Raw genomic sequence first — 20,234 nt, forward strand, 5'->3', positions numbered from 1 at the left:
GGACACCTTCCTGCACAAAAACAATCATCCCTGCAACACAGACTCTCTTGCATCATGGTGCAAGGGTGTCTGCATTGGCGTATGGCAGCCCATTGTGGACCAGCGCAGGGAAAAGGACAGGAATGTGGCGTATTTTGTAGACAGAACATTCCTGCCCGTTTCTTTCGATGCAGGGCAGCACAGCAAGAAGGCTTGTGTCACTGCCCTGCACCACACCAAAAGATTGTAAAGACTTTATGGACACCCTTCCTTAGCACAGTCTTTTGGTGTAAAAGTGTTTCTCAAAAAATGTTGACTTACCTTTCTGTAGAATTAGTTGTTTTAGGCACCAAGCCGAAGCCTGTAGGGGGATGGTCCGTAGTTTAAAAAATTCAATGATGCTCCCGAGCACGAGATCGGGAAGTTTGAATCCAATCTGAACTAAAACTCTGCAGCTGTTGATCTGAAGGTCTGTAAAGGATGACACCTAAACAAAATGGTGCAAATTGAGCAATCAATAAAGACAGAGTATGCACACAGTCCCTAGTTGCAGACCTGAAAAACATAGGGCCTGAATGAAGAAAAGTGGCGCTGCATCCAATGCAGCACCACTTTTCTTGCACCCCTTAGCACCCCCCCCCACCGCCACGATGTGTGTGCTGTATCACCCCCTACCGCCATGGTGTGTGCACAATATTTAATATACGGTGCACCATGGCACAGGGTAGTGGCAATAGTGTCAACATTTTTGATGCTATTGATCTATTGTGTAGGATTAGTGCCAAAAGTTTGCCACTAATCCTGCAGACTACATAGGGGCCCATTGAAAACAATGGTATGCCCCCTTTGAAAGCCTGTTCTGTGAAGGCGTTCAAATTAGCTGCAAAAAATGGCGCAGTGGAATCTAGGATTCCACTGCACCATTTTTGCAGTAAAAGGGTTACAAAGTGGCAACACAATCCATGCATTGCCCAACTTTGTAAACATGGTGCAGTGAATGTGGCCTTGTTGGGCCACAGAAGTGTCATAAAAAATTACGCTAATATGGCACAAGGAGGCGCTAGGCCCTCTTAAATCCAAGCCATAGTCTTTAAGGCAGTGAACTGTCAAATGTGAACCAGATGGCAGGGAAACAGCTATTATTTAGTAAAATCGGTGGTGCCAAAAATCCCTGCCCCTTATGCCTAGTGCTGTAGAAGGTAGACCATGAAGCTCACAATTCATCAATAGTAAACCTCGAATAATGGGGTGCGTCAGAAGACGGAAGGCAGATCGCCTCTGTAGCCTAAAGCTTAACAGGTGGTAGTTAGTAGGGGGTTAGTATGTGTATATGTGCATGGTGTAACTGCTTTGCAGTGATTAGCACTTAGACAGTTATTCAGTAATATTGTACAGGCATTCATTTGGCTAATAAAGCACCAAAACACGACCTGGTAAATCTATTGTTAAGTGTACTATGGTTTAAGGTTTGGGACCCTAAAATAGCTGCCTGCCAAAGGAATGTCAGAAGATTTAGAAATATTACATAAACTATATGAGAGAGAACATTTTTTATTGTTTTTTTTTCACTAATTCCGGGTACTTCTTTAGAAGGGAAAAAATCCAGGACAAGAGATTACGTTGCTACTTCTAATGTTGTAGATCTTGAAAGGGGATGGATGCTAATCAAACAATTGATCAATGAGTCTAATATGGAGTCTGAGAACTGGAGGAGGGATCTTTTTTCAGGAAGGTATCCTAACACTTGAAGGAAGCCAGAAATCACTACCAGTTACCGGTGGGTTTTTGGTACGTCTCTGCATAAACAGAGTCACCTCAAAGTTCCTAGAGAGGGTAGTTTTAGGGGAAGGTTTACCTAAAATAGATTCATCCTGGCCATTTCTGTGTGGCAGCACAGAGAACCTTCCCTATATCGCACCATCTTCAGTGGGCAGTGTGAGTGCTTCAGGGGCTACAAGTATCTTGTGTGAAGCTTCAGCCAGCACTGGAAAAGCTGCTTCTGTTAATGACAAATGTCCTCTGGCATAATGTGCAGTAAGAAACTATTCAGCCACATTAGCAAAGCCATAATGTAAACTCAATTGCATAGTATAACCATCCACGAATTATATGTGTTTACACTTATTAAGCACATGATAATTAATCAAATGACCATCTTTACATTTTGAAATTTGCTTTTGGCAATGTACCGGTTGCTGCAGGAGCTTTACTGTTGTTTTGAAGACACTGTCATAAGTCTCACGAGAAACAGTTACATGCCGAAGGATGCTGAGAAGAGTTTCCACAACTGCTCCTTTCTGTTCCCAATCGAGCTAGGATAACAAAGAAATATGGTTTTAAACATGACTTCTTCCTCTAAGTATTCTGCTTCCAAGTGTTAAGCTTACTGTCTTAATAGCCCCTTTGCAATACCTCGTCCTTTCACCTAGTGAAGACTGAAGGCCAGAGCTGCATTCACATGGGCAACTTACTTTTCTAGGACGTTCTAAATAACCAGAGCATGCAGCAGCAGTTTCATCTGGGTAGTACTTGGCACAAAAATCTAGAACTCGCAGGATGGTGGTCTTGTCCATTTCCTTCAAATACTTTAGCTTCGGAACTGTGGCAGATTTCAGAAAGAATGGATATGATGAATAATAAAGTCAAACTTGTGTGGTTCCTAAGAATGGCAGCAATCAAGCACACTCAAGTTTTCAAATCAACTCAGACACAACGTTGAAACTGAAATACAGTAAGGGTACAGTTTTGGCAGGAAACCTACCAGCTGTCCAATTGGTGGAGTCCTTCATATTGTCACCTTGCCCCAGTGGAAGATAGCCAAACATATTTATAAACCTCCAACTGATTGGCATGGATCTCTTTCTACAGTACATCTGCCAATGCCCAGATGCACTATAGGCACAACTGAATGTCAAGCAGACACCACATTGTTTTAACCCTGCTGGACATTCTTTTGTTTTTCACAAACTCCTAAATCATGTGCTTATTTGAGGAAAACAAAAAAATGCTTGGCTATCAGGTGCAGGGATTTTTGTCTCTGTTCATCAGGCCATGGTTTCCCTGCCTTGCCCAGTCATGCCTCACAGACACAATTTCTTTTGCTTAAATGTTCACCAGATCCATACGGTTGCTTCAAGGGCTTTCATCTGCTAAGAGAAGGAAAGACAGGTTGTGTGTACAGCTTGCAGGGTAAGAGATATCTTGACCTGCAATGTACAAGGCATTTTACACTACAGCCCAAACCGTAAATGAAAAGGGCCTTAAGGCAAAGAAACACATTTCTGGGGAGTCTGGAAGAAATCCAGCTAAACAGCCAGGTCACTGAGGACAACATACATTACTGATAAGTTGCGAAATGATGATGCTGTAACACAGATAGGCTGGCTAAGAGGGAAGTCTTACAAGATGGAACATGTGTGAGAGGATGTAGGTCACTAGTACCTAGATAAACATGTTTCTAGAAGGGTTTCCCAAGCTATGGGTTTGCAACCCAGTTGTGGGCCATGACACAATTTTTGGTGGGTCGGGAAAGTTAAAGTAATAAATAGAGACACTTTAAATTCTGTATCTTGTCACATGTAATGTGCTTCAAAGACAGGTTACGTGCCAGGCGCTGTCTTCTGACAAATTGCTGCTTTTGTGTAATACATACAGAGTAATAGATGACATGGACTTTGATTCAGTACAGTTTTTTCCTGCATTATCACTGCCAGTATCCATCTGTCCATAACGGTGAAAAGAGTCACCTAACATGAAATGGGGGAATGTGGGAGGAGGTGGGGGACCAGTTTCTGGGAAGAAAGGGGGTTTGGGAAGTTAGATAGGCGGGTTCAGTGATGGCATCTGTCCCTGAATGCATGGTCCCAAGGTGAGTGATGTGATTTGTCGTAAAGTGATATTGGAAGACAGATATGCTGCCTAAAGTTGACAATAAGAGAGGAGTGGATCATTATGGAAAGTTTTAGTGGCATTCAGGTGTGCTTGGGTAAAGAGTCCGGTGAGATTTAGGGTCTGTAGGGGTTCAAGCAATGCTTGGTGCATGATGTCTACGTGGCTGGCTTTTCGCTGTAGGACCTTCTCTAGTCTGTTTAGTCAAACAGGCGTAAGGCTAGGAGAGGTTCTGGTGTGTAGTAGGAGAATTCTATTTTAGACATAGTCTATCAGGGGTCACCAGACGTTTGAATTTGCGCTCCCTATAGGCAAGGTTGTGTGTGATTTGCTCCATAGTCAGAACCTGCCACATCTTGTGGAACTATTGAGTAGAGCATGGTGCAGTTTTCTGTTTCCGGTTAACTGCTATGAACTGTTTTTGGGTGCCTCTGTCATATGCCGTAGAAAAATCCTATCACAGCCTTTCATGTTTTGGAGGGTAAAAGGTTGCATGTCCAAGATAACAGTAAAGTGAGTACTCCAGATAACCCAGCACACCCTTGATATGGCCCAGGATCTGTTTCCAAAAGGTGTTCATAACTACACAGGACCAACATATGTGTAGATATGTTGCTTCTGTTTGGTTGCATCTCCACTACTGTGATGGGGTCCCGGAAAACGTTTTGTTTTAGTGGGTTGGAGTGAGGTACCACAGGTGCATTATTTTGTAAGCCGATCCCTTCTGGCACGCTACAGAGGGTTTTGGGGATGTCAAGCTAGAGTTGTTTCCAGTCCTTAATAACAAAAGTCTTGTGAAGGTCAGATTGCTATTGGGTATGCTAGGTATCTATCATGACTGGCCTACAGTCTTGAGGTTTTATAAGTTCTAGAAATTAGGTACTTTGTGCCTGAATACATATGGCTCAGGTTCTCAAGAAGGGTCTGTTTCCTTGTAGCAGCTGAGAGGTTAGATGTGTGTTGGGCCCAGTGCCATGGCTGGCAAAATTGCAATAAGGCTTGTTCCAAAACTTGGAATTCAAGCTTGCATTGGTCAAATAAGTTGATAGTGTCACCTCTAAATAGGTCTTGTAGGGTCCTGCAGTCCACTTGAGACCACTCAGAGAATGCTTTGGGTTCTAGTGCTGGTGTAAATTCTTGATTTCTTGCTATTTGAGTGTGCCTGCTTATTTTTTTCAATACAGGGAATGGTGTTTACTAACTTGTGTTACTTTGCAGTCACAGAACGAAGAGTAAAGTGAATTGTGTGGGAATCCTGCTGTTGTACATGGAGTTTGAAAGGAAAGGCTGTAGGATCTCTTTGTAACACACAACAAAATGTGAATACTTGTTAATGAACTGTACACATTCAGCAGTTAGGAACGTAAAAATGAAACTCATTTTTGGTAGTTCTGAACTGTGATGGACACAAACATTTGAATAGGGTCAATACAAATCAAGACACTGCACTTTACTTGGTGATGCATAAACGATAAATATTCACTGAAACACGGTTTCCACAAATTTCATTTGTGTGCAGTATAGTTTTATCAATAAAACCATATGTCTTTACAAATTTAGTGGCCATTCCAATGGAAAATTAACTGTCTGTAAATGCCAGTGCACTACATGAAAAAAGTGTCTGCCTCCATTAAATCTAGGTGGGTCGTGAAAGATTGTTCTGAAAACTCTTTAAGCTCACAATGCTTTAGAAGCTGGAGAAGCCAGGCCTGGGGGTCAGGTATGAGTTCAGAGCAGAGGCCCATAAGCACTTCTGATCAGCAGGGGCAATTGGCATCACCAACAGTGAAACAGTGGAGCAGAGGGTGACAGCTCTCATGCAGGCTTAGAACCCTGATGTAGACCACAGGGACAATGGGAGACACCAAGAGAGACCACAGGCTCTAAATTCACACCTTGTCGTTCACCTCAGTTAGGTCGCCACTCTTCACTTCATGGTGTCAACTGAGTATCACTATCTTGATTGGGCTGTGCAGCAGCCTCCAGTTTCAGCAGTCTCTGTTGAACAAGGTTTGTTATTACAGTCGACAGCTGAATTTGGGACTTGCTAAAGCAAGACTCATATTCTACATTCTAGGCAGTGGATCACCTTATCTTCAATATGTTGCATGAGAAGCAAAAGCTCAGATTCTCAAAGCTTTAGTGGCGTTTTAGCAATACTTTTTCAACGTTAAACCAACGCGAAACTTTTTGGGCATTCACAAACCAATGCAAATAGGTATTTGCGTTGGTTTGTGTGGCAAAGTAACGCAAAGCAGCACAAAACGCTGCTCTGTGTTACTTTGCCCCAAGGGGGCGTTACATGGGTGGTACATGGACATACCTGTACTACCACCAATGCTTTTTGACGCTATACCCTATTCTGAAAAATCAGAACAAAGGGTTTTGCACCAAAAATGAATGCCTTTTAAAAGCACGCGCCAAAGAGAGAAATGTTTTAATTTCTCCCTGCTTTTCTGACTTTGCATGTGTGCTGCACTGTACAGCACACATACAAAGTGGGAAACGCATTTGCACTTGTCTAGGCATAGTATTGTATACAGGAAGGATACCCTTCCTGTACAAAACCTATGCTAGATTCACGCACACACTAGCACTATGGCGCTAAGGTGTGTGCGTGTCACACTGTAGCTGAAAACAGCGGCAGCGCTAGGTAAAGGGAAGGAGAGTGCCATTTCAAACAGAATATGGTGCCCTCCTGCTCTCTCCTAGTCACACAATGCAGCGAAGCACCTTTGGGTGCTGCCCTGTGTTGCCTCTCACCTACCAGAATCTGGGCCAAAGGCTCTTTCTCAGTTCTAAAACATGTTCCCTATTCCTTTGGGGAAGTTTGTGATTTACATCCACACAAATACACATGGCTTTACAATGGATTCTGCTGTGGAAGTGGATGTGGAGGACAGAGGAATGCAAGAAGAAGGGGAGAAAAAGGAAGCCAGCAGCTCCAACAATAAACCCTGTTGATCACCCTTCAACTTTAAGGACTTCATAGTCAAGGCAACCCCCACTTTAGAGAAACGCAATAAATTTTACACAGCAGCAGAATCCAAAAAAGCATTTAGGTTGATCCCTTACTTCCATCCCGGAGCTTGTAGGATCGACGCCAGCAGCAGAATATCTGCAAGTGAAGTGTGAGAAAGAAACAGTAATACATTTTCCATAATTAGAATCAATGTTCACATTGTTGTTTTTAATTAACTATTATATAAGCTCACAATCTGGCATTAGTGTGATACTGCTGCTCCTTTCACTCATTTAAACTAGTAATTGAATAATTATTCAATGCTATGAGAAGGTATTATCCATTCTCTACAATCAGCAATGACTCCTGACTGGATTCAAGACAACCATAAACACTTACACTGCCCTGCAAGGCCTGACCTTACATTGAACAAAGCTACTTAATCTAGCCCCAGATAGGTGACCAGGTAAATCAGGCATATTAGTGCCCAGCGAGGCCCCAACCCATCAACTGCCAAGACAAGCTACAAGGCCACCCAGAAAGCCTCCCCTTAAATTTCAGAGAAGCAAACATGCCCTGCCGAACCCCAGATCAGACACATTATCAAAACATTATCAACTACCAAACACTACCAACCATGCCCAGGTGGACCCAATTTCTTCATCCTCATATGGAGAAGCTGTCAGGCCTAGAGTGATCTTCATGAATAACCAAAAAAAAATATCCAAGTGGGACAAAACGTTGTCTGCTGTGCCAGCAATGTATGTCTACCTCAGGTGAACCTTTAACTCAGCAGCTTGTTATTTTACAGTACTAAGTACGCCTTTTGGTGAATCCAGACCAGTTTCTTGTCAGGCTGCAATGCATTCTTGTGTATTTAAATACCACCAACCACAAAACTACATTCATGAGTCTGGCATATTCAGAAAACGTCTTGAGTTCTGCCTAATTGGTGAAACTAGATAATACCAATGCAAATAAGGCTAAGTAATGTCTGTCACTGCCAATGATGTGAAAAAAAGTGCATGGGTGTCATTGTGGAGGTAAAATAGATTCTGCATCAACTATCTAGATCTTTATGTTGGACATAAAACTTTCTAGAAGCAACTGTCAGATCAACAACTTCGTTAATCAAGTCCTAATTAAAAGAATAGCCACTGAACCAGGGAGAACATCAGGACTATAGAGATCCCTCAAAAGAGTGGACTGTTTCTACCAAAGAACTGGGAATAAGCACTGACTCCACTCTTCCTACTCTAAAACACTCTTGTATTCTGAACAATAAAATGACACTCACCCTTGGCATCTTGAGTTAATTTCAAAGGGATTTGTCTGTGGATGCCTGGGAAAGGCAGATGGGCTATTCAGGAGCCACAGAAGACTGAAAACAGAAGACTGAAAATAAATAGTAAACACAGTTAGCAAAACTAACTTTAATAAACATGTAGAAGAAACAAGAAACCTTCTCAAAAATGTTTTACTTAACCTGTAAATGATAGAAGATAGATGAAAAAGTAAGAGACAAAAGGAAAAAGCTCATTATTTATCACTCTGATCGAATAAACGCTGAAAGTTAGCCCTCATCTCAAATGGGAATAATACTGTCCCCATGTCCAGGCCATTGCACACCTTAGCGGTTAGTGCCAGCTGATCCCTAGTTATGTGGTACAGTTTGCCTGCACCCCAGTAAAGGAAGGCTTAATCGTGGCCCTCCATGGTAATTCACTCTCATCTTTCATGACCGAGTCCCCTCACTACCCGCTAGAGAACAAGAGTATGAGAGTGTGTGTAAATATGTGCATGCAATCCTGGGTCTTCATTTTTAGGTGTGTAATGTGTGTGCGAGTAACCCCTAGAGGGCCTTCTCATAAGAATTTCAACTTAAATTAATATTTAATTAATAGGCTGGCTCCGTGGGAAAAAACATTTGCCAACTTGACTGCTGGATCAACATATTTTGGCAGCAGCATAATAACTTTATACATGAAGACTTATTTCCCATACTTTAAGACCACTCTCCTTAGATTAACAGGAATAAGTAACACTACCTTTTTTGGGCTACTTAACTCTATTTGAAGAAAACTTCCTCCCGTAAAAAGTACCACCATCATATGTCATGGTGGTACCACTACGAATGGAGCGAGTCCTCATGCAAAGATTTCCATTAAGGAAAAATTATAACACTATATTTGTGCATTTCACAAATACCCAAACTCCCAAAACTGCAAATTTTTCACAATTCAGACAATCTGGTCATAGTACTGGTTAACACATTTGTAGATCAATGTAACAAAAACTTGATGCATAGGGAGTAAGCTGGGGCCTTCGTGATTCCAGCGATAACAATAACACCCACCTTTCGTTTTTTAGTCAACTCCTCTTCTCTTACGACTGAATGATTACATTTATATTAGTTATTAGGAGGATGCCACAAATACAGTATTTACCAAAGTTTTATGAGCTACATACAATTTAATCATATTAGAACTTCCAATCGTAAATCTATCTTAAATGTTATGAAAACACAGGGGACTCCTTTTAAAATATCCACGAGGAAGCTTAGTAAAACAAAATGTATTATGCGACCACGAATTTACATGAAACATATATTAGGTAAGTCTCAAAGGTATGTATTTTACAAAAAAATAACAAAGAATTTAGAATGTAAGTATTGCATCTGACATTTGATTTTGTGGGGTGAGTGTGAGATACGGGGTGGAATCCCTTGGTTGATAAGGAACAGGATGGGAATACCTTATCCTAGCAGAGTACGTCTGATGCTCGTTTGTAGACCCACTTTTGTTTGAGGTACAAACGCAGTCTATGGGGGGAGGGTACAATGACTGCTTCCCTTGGTCAACACTATTTAATGATGGTACTGCCTTGAAAAGAGTATGTACACATTTTGGTGTGTATAAACTATGAAAAAACAGCTACTCAGTTGGCATGGCCTCTCGCCGTCAGCAGGCAGTCACACAGGTCACACTCTCCAGCCCTGCTTTTAGTGACTCAGAGCAAATTGATAACATCTCTATTATACGAGGAGGCACTCTGAGGCCCATATTTATACTTTTCTAGCTCTAATTTGCGTCATTTTTTTACGCAAAAAACGGCACAAACTCAAAAAATATAATAGAATTTTGTAAGTTTGCGCTGCTTTTGTATAAATATCGGCTCAAGTATAGTTAAATCAACTATTGGGTGTAAAGTTTGTATTAATAAAAGAGATTGAGTTTTATGAAGAGCATAGCTCTCAATGCATTTGATATTAACAAGAATAGAGCTTTGAGGCCAGAGGAGATCTAGTGGAGGCGGAGGCTCAGTGGCATGCTAATGCAACATTCTGCATGATTGTAACGGAAGTGGTGGTAGATTTAGATGCTTTGTTTATTCTTTTCTCACCTGCTAAACTTGATCCCTGTGCCACTATCCTCTCCTCCCCCACTAAGCTATCTATTTCATGGTCATATACTTCTATTGTCCTTCCCTATATCTACCCCTTCTTATCACTTGGGTCTTTTTTGACATCCATTATCCCCCTCTCTTTCGTTTTCTTCTGTCTTCTTTCCTCTTTCAAGTGTGCTCTCTGCCCCACTACGCTCCTTTCATTTGTCACTGTAATTCTGCTTCTGAGATATCTTATTCCATTGGCACTCAACCAGTGCAATACTCTTAAGTCATGGCATAGTCCTGATCTGAAAACTTTAGCTCAGCACAGAAAATATAGCCCCCTCAAGCAGAACTAATCACTACACAATGTCTTTCTCTCAAACGTAGGATGGACATGTATATTCCAGTACCATACAAGCGTCCGTTTATCCACTCCAACACTGCCATCTTTAACTCCAATGAGACATTAAATAAATGATGACATTAGGGGACAGAGGAAAGCAACTTCCACAAATTAAATATGTGGAAAAGTGGTAAAACTTAGTTTTCAGGGTTTGAAGTAATCCAACCAATTCCCACTAGTAGAATGTATTACGTTTACATGATGACACATAGGTGCATACATTTTGATTTGCTGTTTTGTATGCCAGTGTATGCTTTTGGGAACATCTGAATATCTAAATAAACACTTATGTAAATAGCAAAACTCACCAACTTGCATGAGTGGAAAGGGTACAAGTTTTCTTTGGGACCGCAAACTCATCACATTTTAAAGGAAGTTCTCAGATGTCCGCAAAGCGGATCTTTCTCCACGTCCGTCAGCAAGCCGCCTAACAGGATGATGACCGTCTGAATCAGGATAAAATCTTCCAACGGTAGGTGCTCTTACCCACAAAGAGGTTTCTGTCTTTCGTAGAGTGTTGCAAACCGTACAAAAAAACAATCTGAATTAACATTCAGAGAAAAAGCTCTGTAGGATTACAAATACCAATGAGTCAGACGTAAAGAGGAGAGCAAGCAGGGGCACCTCCTAATTTGTCCCTCTCTGAGCAGAAAGTGACAGATAGCTGACTTTAGGCGAACCGAGGGTCAGGGGTAACTCACTATGACATGGCTGAAGGGGTAACATCCATTGTTTCCTTGACCTTGAAAGTCAGGTTGGTAAGATGCTTATGGCTTGTAGGCCAAATGGCCTTCCCTGTTTTCTGGCCTTTTCATTATACTCATGCCATTAACAATGTTCTCTTCAATGGCTTGGCTCTGTCATTCTGCTCATCTGTAATATTATCAGGCACCGCTTATTTTCCAAAATGCATTGTGAAACCCATGGATACTTCTAGTTGAAAAAATGTGATCTCCCAGCCTTTATTTATCATCTGAAAGTGCTCAGTGACCCTGCCTGATTGGATTCTAAAATTCCTCTATCTCTAGATCGTACTTTTCTTGGTCAAACAGGCTGAAGTAAGAAAAGGCAACAGGAAACATTTTAAAAACCTCGAATAAATTTGACTTATTTGCTCAATGTTAATTATTTATTTAAATTCTGATTAAGGTGATCATTTGGACTCCTGATATACCCTCTATTCTGAGAAGGTGGCATTATTGCACTTTATCTTCTGTGTATATCAATTGCCTTCCAACAAAAAACACTGCGTCCCATAAAGTCACACCCATATGGAAAATTGGCAAATATGAGTCCTTTCCATTTCCCTTCCTGTCCCTACATTCCCTGAAAGACCTCCATTGATATACTTTCCCCTTTTCTTCCCCACTCAATTATTTATAATATACATGTCCTGTTATTAAAGTTTTAAGAAACATATAAAAGAAATGACAACAACTGTATAAAAGCACAATTCCTAAAATAAAATAAAATTCTACAATAAGTTTTACTTCAATTGATATGTTCCATTTTTTCCCATTTCTCTTTCGCACTTGCCCTTCTTTCATTTACAGGAGCTCCGTCCAAATTTCTCAGTCATATACATCTATTTGTCTTTTTCTATGTTTCTATGTTTCTCCCCTGTATCACTTGTGTCTGTTTTTCACATACACTGTCTCCATCTTTCTCTTTTTACTGTCTTTTTTCCTTTTCGTTCAAGTGTGCTCCCTGCCTTTCAACACTTCTTTCATTTGTCACTCTGGCATTCTCTGCTTTTGAGTTTCCTTGCCACCTTGATACTTAAAAACATTAAGACATTTCATGCTCTTTTCACACATAACTTTCACACATAAGCTTTATTCGGCCGACAGACCATCAAAGCATACAATACAGTACGATATGAATATAAATAAACATCATAATATCATAGGAAAATTTAAAAGAAGAAAATAAAATCCATGTTTGCCCGACTAGTAACAATTTCAAATCATTGTAAATAAAAAATACGTATGCGCCATGCCATTACTAAGAACTTACTTACTGCATAAATTGTCACATTTGAATTGTGGTTTTTTAAAATCCTCAAAGCTAAAAAACATTTCCTTAAGTTCAGTTCCCGACAGATTTTGTGAATCCATTTAAACCTTGGGGTTGAGTAAGCGGGACAGAAAAACATAAAATGTTCTATTGTTTCAGAAGAAGTGCCACATGCAGGACAAATATCAGAGCTTGACTTAGGTCCCCATCTGCTCGTCAAGGCCTTCAAAGGTAATGTTCCAAATCGAAATCTGGCATACAAGCTTTTGCCTAGTAAGTCAGGTATTATATCTAGATATAGTTCGAACTCTGGGTACCATTTAAAGTCAATAAACAAATTAGTTAAATGACCATTCGATTTTTGAGAAATGTAATTATTACGTATGTGGGACCAGTAAGCTCCCTTCAATACTTTAACATGGGACTTCACAAGTTGCTGGGGATTCTCCCAAAAGTTCCTCAATCCCAGCGTGCAAAGCCAGCTGGATACGTGTTTGATCCATGGGATTGACGTAGAGTTAGGGCTTTTTAACAATTCTAATAGAGAAAACTTATATATGGCCAGTTCGGGAACTACCCAAAGCCTCACCCAATATACTAGAGGCCGTAAGATAATTAAATCAGCTATTCGTTTAAACCCTAGGTCTAAAAATAGGGGGGTTAATGGGGTACTAGTAGGGCAAGCACATAAAGCCCGTACAAAGCTATTCTCAGTTTTGGTTATCCTACTATTATCTGCCATGCCCCAAATCTCTGCGCCGTAGACAGCAGCACCCTGTGCCTTAGCCACATAAATCTTTACTGCTGGAGACACAACTTTAGCGATCGTATTCCTATAGAGGCGCAATATGGATGCTGCCCGATGTTGCAAAAGCCCAGCACTCTTGCCAACTTGTTCCTCCCAAAGGAGTGTATCTCTAAGTCTCACACCCAAGTAATCAATGGAGCTAACCTGATCCAAAATGGCTCCATCTAACCTAATAGTGCATTTCTTACGAGGGCCAGAGCGAAGCACCATCAATTTTGATTTCTTCAAGTTCAGCTCTAAACCAAAATTCCAGCAGAATGATTTAAATCTGTCCACAAGAATTTGCAACCCCATAGGGGTTTTTGAAATCAATAGAGAGTCATCCGCAAAAAGGAGAATTGGAATTTTCTGATTGACTAGTGTGGGAGCATCGTTCTGGCATGTCATTAGTTCTTGGACCACCTCGTTGATGAATAAAGAAAACAGAAGTGGTGCAAGCACACATCCCTGACGGACACCTCTTTTAATGGGAAATTTATTAGTCAATTCACCTTGTTTACCCCATCTTACTTGCGCGTAAGTGCCTTCGTGCATGCGTATTAATAGATGGATAATATCTGGTGGTGCCCCTATTTTGTGTAACACTCCCCAAAGCTTATCTCTTGGGACCAAATCAAAGGCAGAACGTAGGTCAACAAAAATGACATATAGAGTTTGCTTTGCCAAGACTACATATTTCCAGTGTAGCACGGTCAACCTGAAAGCCTGGTCAACCGTGCTAACTCTAGAGCGGAACCCTGCCTGGAGCGGTGAAAGGATCTGCTGCTCCGACACCCAGTTCGACAGTCTAACTAGCAACTGTTTAGCAAAGATTTTTTGTAAATTGTCGATTAAACTGACCGGTCTGTAATTGATTGGAAGATTTACATTACCCTTTTTGTAAATTGGGATAATTTCTGCGCCCTTCCACGTCTCAGGGATCTGTCCTCCTTTTGTGATTTTATTTGACAGTAGATTGATATACCAGGTCCATATAGATGGCTCTGATTTATAAAGGTCGCCTGGAATTTTATCAGGACCTGGGGCTTTACCTGACTTTAAAGAGTTGATAGCCTCTGCAGTTTCTTCGAGGGAGAAGCAAATTTCATGCTCTTAATTCACGGCATAGACCTGATCTGAAAACTTTAAAGCTCAGCATAGACAATGGAGCCCCATCAAGCAGAACTAATCACCACCAAATGTCTTTTCGCTAAACAGTAGGATGGACATGTCTGTTCCAGCAAACACACAAGCGTTTGTTTATCCACCCCAAAGCTGCCATCATTAATGCCAATGGGATATTAAATAAATGATGACATTAGGAGACAGACAAAAGCAACTTCACCAAAATAAATCTGTGAACAGTTGGTAAAGCTTCGCTTTCGGGGTATGAAGCAAGCCAACCAATTTCCACAATTAAATTACACTACGCTTACTTGATGACTTATAGCTACTTAAACTGTATGCCATTTTATTCTTCTGGGAACAACTGAATATCTAAATAAACATTTATGTAAATAGCAAAACTCACCAACTTACATGAGTGGAAAGGTTGCAAAGTCGTCAAATTCTAAAGTAAGGTTTCAGATGTCCGCAAAGCGGACCTTTCTCCACGTGCGTCAGCCAGCTGTCTAACAGGATGATGACCGTCTCAATCAGAATAAAGTCTTCAAAAGTAGGGTTCTCTCACCCACAAAGAGGTTTGTCTTTCGTATAATGCTCCAAGCTATACAAAAAGACAATCTGAATTAACTATTAAAGTAAAAGCCTTGTATTTTGTCCCTCTCTGAGCAGAAACTGGCAGATAGCTGAGTTTAGGCAAACTGAGGGCAGGGGTAACTCACTATGACATGGCTGATGAGGTAATATCCATTGTTTCTTTAAACTTCAAAGTCAGGTTGGTAAAATGCTAATGACTTGTTGGTCAATTGACCTTCCCTGTTTTCTGTCCTTTTCACTGTAATTGTGTTCATAGTTGACTCGTGTAATTTAAGAATAAAACATTTCTTTTTGTCAATTCAGTGAATTGTGTTGGGCCATATATTTTGACAGTTATAGAAATAATCAGCCTCTTATTGTGAGCATGTCTTTTTCAAACCTCAAAGGCATTGTGCCTTCTCCAACCGTTATCATGAAAAAGCCTTTCTCAGGGCTATGCTATAAGCTGTTCCTAACCAGGGTTTATTTGTTTAAAACCATACAGTGTTAAAGGGACAAGCTGAGGTTTGTCATCCACTCTTCACAGCATTGAAAGTTGCTAAATCCCCACAGTCTTTTATATGCCATTAACAATGTTCTCTTCAATGGCTTGGGACTGTCAATTTGTTCCTCTGTAATATTATTAGGCACCACTTGTTTCCCAAAATGTATTGTGATACCCATGGATACTTTTAGTTGAAAAAGGATCTCCCAGAATCTATATAGCTTTGTTCAGTAACCCTGCCTGGTTGGATTTTAAAATTCTATCACTAAATTGTACTTTCCGTATTCAAGAAGTCTGAAGTCACTGAAAGACAGTAGGAATCATTTACTAAAACTCATCAATCAATCTAGCTTGTTTGCTCAAAGGTTAGAGGTCGCTCATCTAGATTCCGGATTAAGGTGATCATTTGGACTCCTGAAACACCCTCTATTCTGAGGTGGCATTATTGCACTTTATCTTCTTTGCATGTTAGTTCACTTCCAACGAAAAAAGACACTTCATCCCAAAAAGTAACTCCCAGATGGGAAAATTGGCAATTGGCAAATTGGCAAATGCCATTTCCCTTCCTGTCTACATTCCTGAAAGACCTTGATTGATATACTTTTCTCACTCAATTATTTATAATAATTACATGTCCTATTATTAAAGTTTTAAGAAACATATAAAAGAAATGACAACAATTGTGTAAAAGCAAAATTCCTGAACTAAAATAAAATTCTATAAGATCAGCTCACATTGCACAATAGATTTTACTTCAATTGATATGTTCCACTTTTTTCCATTTCGCACTGTCGCACTTGCTCTTCTTTCATTTACTGGAGCTCTCTCCAAATTTCTTGGTTATGTACATCTGTTTGTCTTTCCCTATGTTTCTCCTTTGTACCACTTGTGTCTGTTTTTCAGATACAATATCACCATCTCTTTCTCTTTTTCCCGTCTTTCCTTTTCTTTCAAGTGTGCTCCCTGCCTTTGCCACTTCTTTCATTTGTCACTCTGGCATTCTTTAATGTTAAGGTCTTTCCACATTGATACTTAAAAGGGTAAAGACATTTCATGCTCTTAATTCACGGCATAGCCCTGATCAGAAAACGTTAGAGCTCAGGACAGAAAACTTGAGCCCCGTCAAGCAGAACTCATCCCTACCCAATGTCTTTTGCTCAACAGTAGGATGGACATGTCTATTCCAGTAAACATGCAAGCGGATGTTTATCCACCCTAACCCTGCCATCAGCAACTCTGTTGGGATATTAGATAAATGATGACATTAGGGGACAGAGAAAAGCAACTTCCCCAAATTAAATCAGTGAAAAGTTAGTAACGCTTAGTTTTCATGACATGACTTGTAGCTACATAAACTTTTATTTGCTGTTTTGTATACCATTTTACGCTTCTGGGAACATCTGATTATCTAAATAAACATCTATGTAAATAACAAAACTCAGCAACTTACATAAGTGGAAAAGGACCAAGTGTTGTTCTTTGGGACTGCAAAGTCGTCAAATTTTACAGCAAATTTTCAGATGTCCGCAAAGCGGACCTTTCTCCACTTGCGTCAGCCAGCCGCCTTACAGGATGATGACCGTCTCAATCAATATAAGGTCTTCAACAGTAGGTGCTCTCACCCACAAAGAGGTTTGTCTTTCGTATAATGCTCCAAGCTATACAAAAAGACAATCTGAATTAACTATTAAAGTAAAAGCCATGTATTTTGTCCCTCTCTGAGCAGAAACTGGCAGATAGCTGAGTTTAGGCAAACTGGGGGGCAGGGGTAACTCACTATGACATGGCTGATGAGGTAATATCCATTGTTTCCTTAAACTTCAAAGTCAGGTTGGTAAAATGCTAATGACTTGTAGGTCAAATGACCTTCCCTGTTTTCTGTCCTTTTCACTGTAATTGTGTTCATAGTTGACTCGTGTAATTTAAGAATAAAACATTTCTTTTTGTCAATTCAGTGAATTGTGTTGGGCCATATATTTTGACAATTATAGAAATAATCAGCCTCTTATTGTGAGCATGTCTTTTTCAAACCTCAAAGGCATTGTGCCTTCTCCAACCGTTCTCATGAAAAAGCCTTTCTCAGGGCTATGCTATAAGCTGTTCCTAACCAGGGTTTATTTGTTTAAAACCACACAGTGTTAAAGGGACAAGCTGAGGTTTGTCATCCACTCTTCACAGCATTGAAAGTTGCTAAATCCCCACAGTCTTTTATATGCCATTAACAATGTTCTCTTCAATGGCTTGGGACTGTCAATTTGTTCCTCTGTAATATTATTAGGCACCACTTGTTTCCCAAAATGTATTGTGATACCCAGGGATACTTTTAGTTGAAAAAGGATCTCCAGAATCTATATAGCTTTGTTCAGTAACCCTGCCTGGTTGGATTTTAAAATTCTCCTATCACTAAATTGTACTTTCCGTATTCAAGAAGTCTGAAGTCACTGAAAGACAGTAGGAATCATTTACTAAAACTCATCAATCAATCTAGCTTGTTTGCTCAAAGGTTAGAGGTCGCTCATCTAGATTCCGGATTAAGGTGATCATTTGGACTCCTGAAACACCCTCTATTCTGAGGTGGCATTATTGCACTTTATCTTCTTTGCATGTTAGTTCACTTCCAACGAAAAAAGACACTGCATCCCAAAAAGTAACTCCCAGATGGGAAAATTGGCAATTGGCAAAAATTGGAAAATTGGCAAATGCCATTTCCCTTCCTGTCTACATTCCTGAAAGACCTTGATTGATATACTTTTCTCACTCAATTATTTATAATAATTACATATCCTATTATTAAAGTTTTAAGAAACATATAAAAGAAATGACAACAATTGTGTAAAAGCTAAATTCCTGAACTAAAATAAAATTCTATAAGAAGATCAGCTCACATTGCACAATAGATTTTACTTCAATTGATATGTTCCACTTTTTTCAATTTCGCACTGTTGCACTTGCTCTTCTTTCATTTACTGGAGCTCTCTCCAAATTTCTTGGTTATGTACATCTGTTTGTCTTTCCCTAAGTTTCCCCTTTGTACCACTTGTGTCTGTTTTTCAGATACAATATCACCATCTCTTGTTCTTTTTCCCGTCTTTCCTTTTCTTTCAAGTGTGCTCCCTGCCTTTGCCACTTCTTTCATTTGTCACTCTGGCATTCTTTAATGTTAGGGTCTTTCCACATTGATACTTAAAAGGGTAAAGACATTTCATGCTCTTAATTCACGGCATAGCCCTGATCAGAAAACGTTAGAGCTCAGGACAGAAAACTTGAGCCCCGTCAATCAGAACTCATCCCTACCCAATGTCTTTCGCTCAACAGTAGGATGGACATGTCTATTCCAGTAAACATGCAAGCGGATGTTTATCCACCCTAACCCTGCCATCAGCAACTCTGTTGGGATATTAGATAAATGATGACATTAGGGGACAGAGAAAAGCAACTTCCCCAAATTAAATCAGTGAAAAGTTAGTAACGCTTAGTTTTCATGACATGACTTGTAGCTACATAAACTTTTATTTGCTGTTTTGTATACCATTTTACGCTTCTGGGAACATCTGAATATCTACACAAACATATATGTAAATAACAAAACTCAGCAACTTACATAAGTGGAAAAGGACCAAGTGTTGTTCTTTGGGACTGCAAAGTCGTCAAATTTTACAGCAAATTTTCAGATGTCCGCAAAGCGGACCTTTCTCCACTTGCGTCAGCCAGCCACCTTACAGGATGATGACCGTCTCAATCAATATAATGTCTTCAACAGTAGGTGCTCTCACCCACAAATAGGTTTCTGTCTTTTGTAGAGTGTTCCAAACTATACAAAAAAACAATCTGAATTAACATTCAGAAAAAAAGCTCTGTAAGAACAGATGGATTACAAATACCAATGAGTCAAACGTAAAGAGTAGAGCAAGCAAGGGCGCCTCCTAATTTGTCCCTCTCCGAGCAGAAACCACCAGATACCTGAGTTGAGGCAAACTGAGGCACAGGAGTAACTCACTATGATATGGCTGATGAGGTAATATCCATTGTTTTCTTGACCTTCCAAGTCAGAATGGTAAAATGCTAATGACTTTTAGGCTAATTGGCCTTCCTAGTATTCTATTTCCTTTTCAAAGTACATTTAATTGTGTTCATAGTTTACTCTGTCTAATGCACAGAATGTTGTTTTTAAGAACAAAACATTTCTTTTAATCAGTTCAGTGAATTTTGTTGGGCCATAAGTTTTAACAATTATAGAAGTAATCGACCTCTTATTATGAGCATCAAGCCCGAAAGGCATTATGCCTTCTCCAACCTTTATCATGAAAAAAGCAAGACTTTCTCAGGACTATGCCGCAGGCTGTTCTAGCCAGGGGTTATTAGTTTAAAACCACACAATGTTAAAGGTACAATCTGAGGTTTGTCATCCACTGTTCACAGCATTGAAAGTTGCTAAATCACCACACAATGTTTTACGTTGACAATAACAATGTTCTCTTCAAAACACGGGCTGCACACAATCCAAACCCAGTCAGAATGACAGATACCAGTCGCACTCCAGTTGTTTCAGGAGTGGTGCTCCGAAATACTGCACCATGCGTTCATGACACAATTGCGCTGGTGGAAG

General features: G+C 40.1%; 1 long non-coding RNA gene across 1 annotated transcript; it reads right to left on the minus strand.

The window, feature by feature from the left end:
* Nucleotides 1–426: 426 nt before the first annotated feature.
* LOC138297310 (uncharacterized) lies at nt 427–6,986 on the minus strand. Its single transcript, XR_011204014.1, has 3 exons — nt 6,943–6,986; nt 2,169–2,291; nt 427–466 (listed from the first exon to the last, which is right to left on the minus strand). It is a non-coding gene; the product is annotated as an uncharacterized lncRNA (long non-coding RNA).
* Nucleotides 6,987–20,234: the final 13,248 nt, after the last annotated feature.

This window comes from Pleurodeles waltl, chromosome 5 (genome assembly GCF_031143425.1).
Source record: "Pleurodeles waltl isolate 20211129_DDA chromosome 5, aPleWal1.hap1.20221129, whole genome shotgun sequence".
Lineage (NCBI taxonomy): Eukaryota > Metazoa > Chordata > Amphibia > Caudata > Salamandridae > Pleurodeles > Pleurodeles waltl.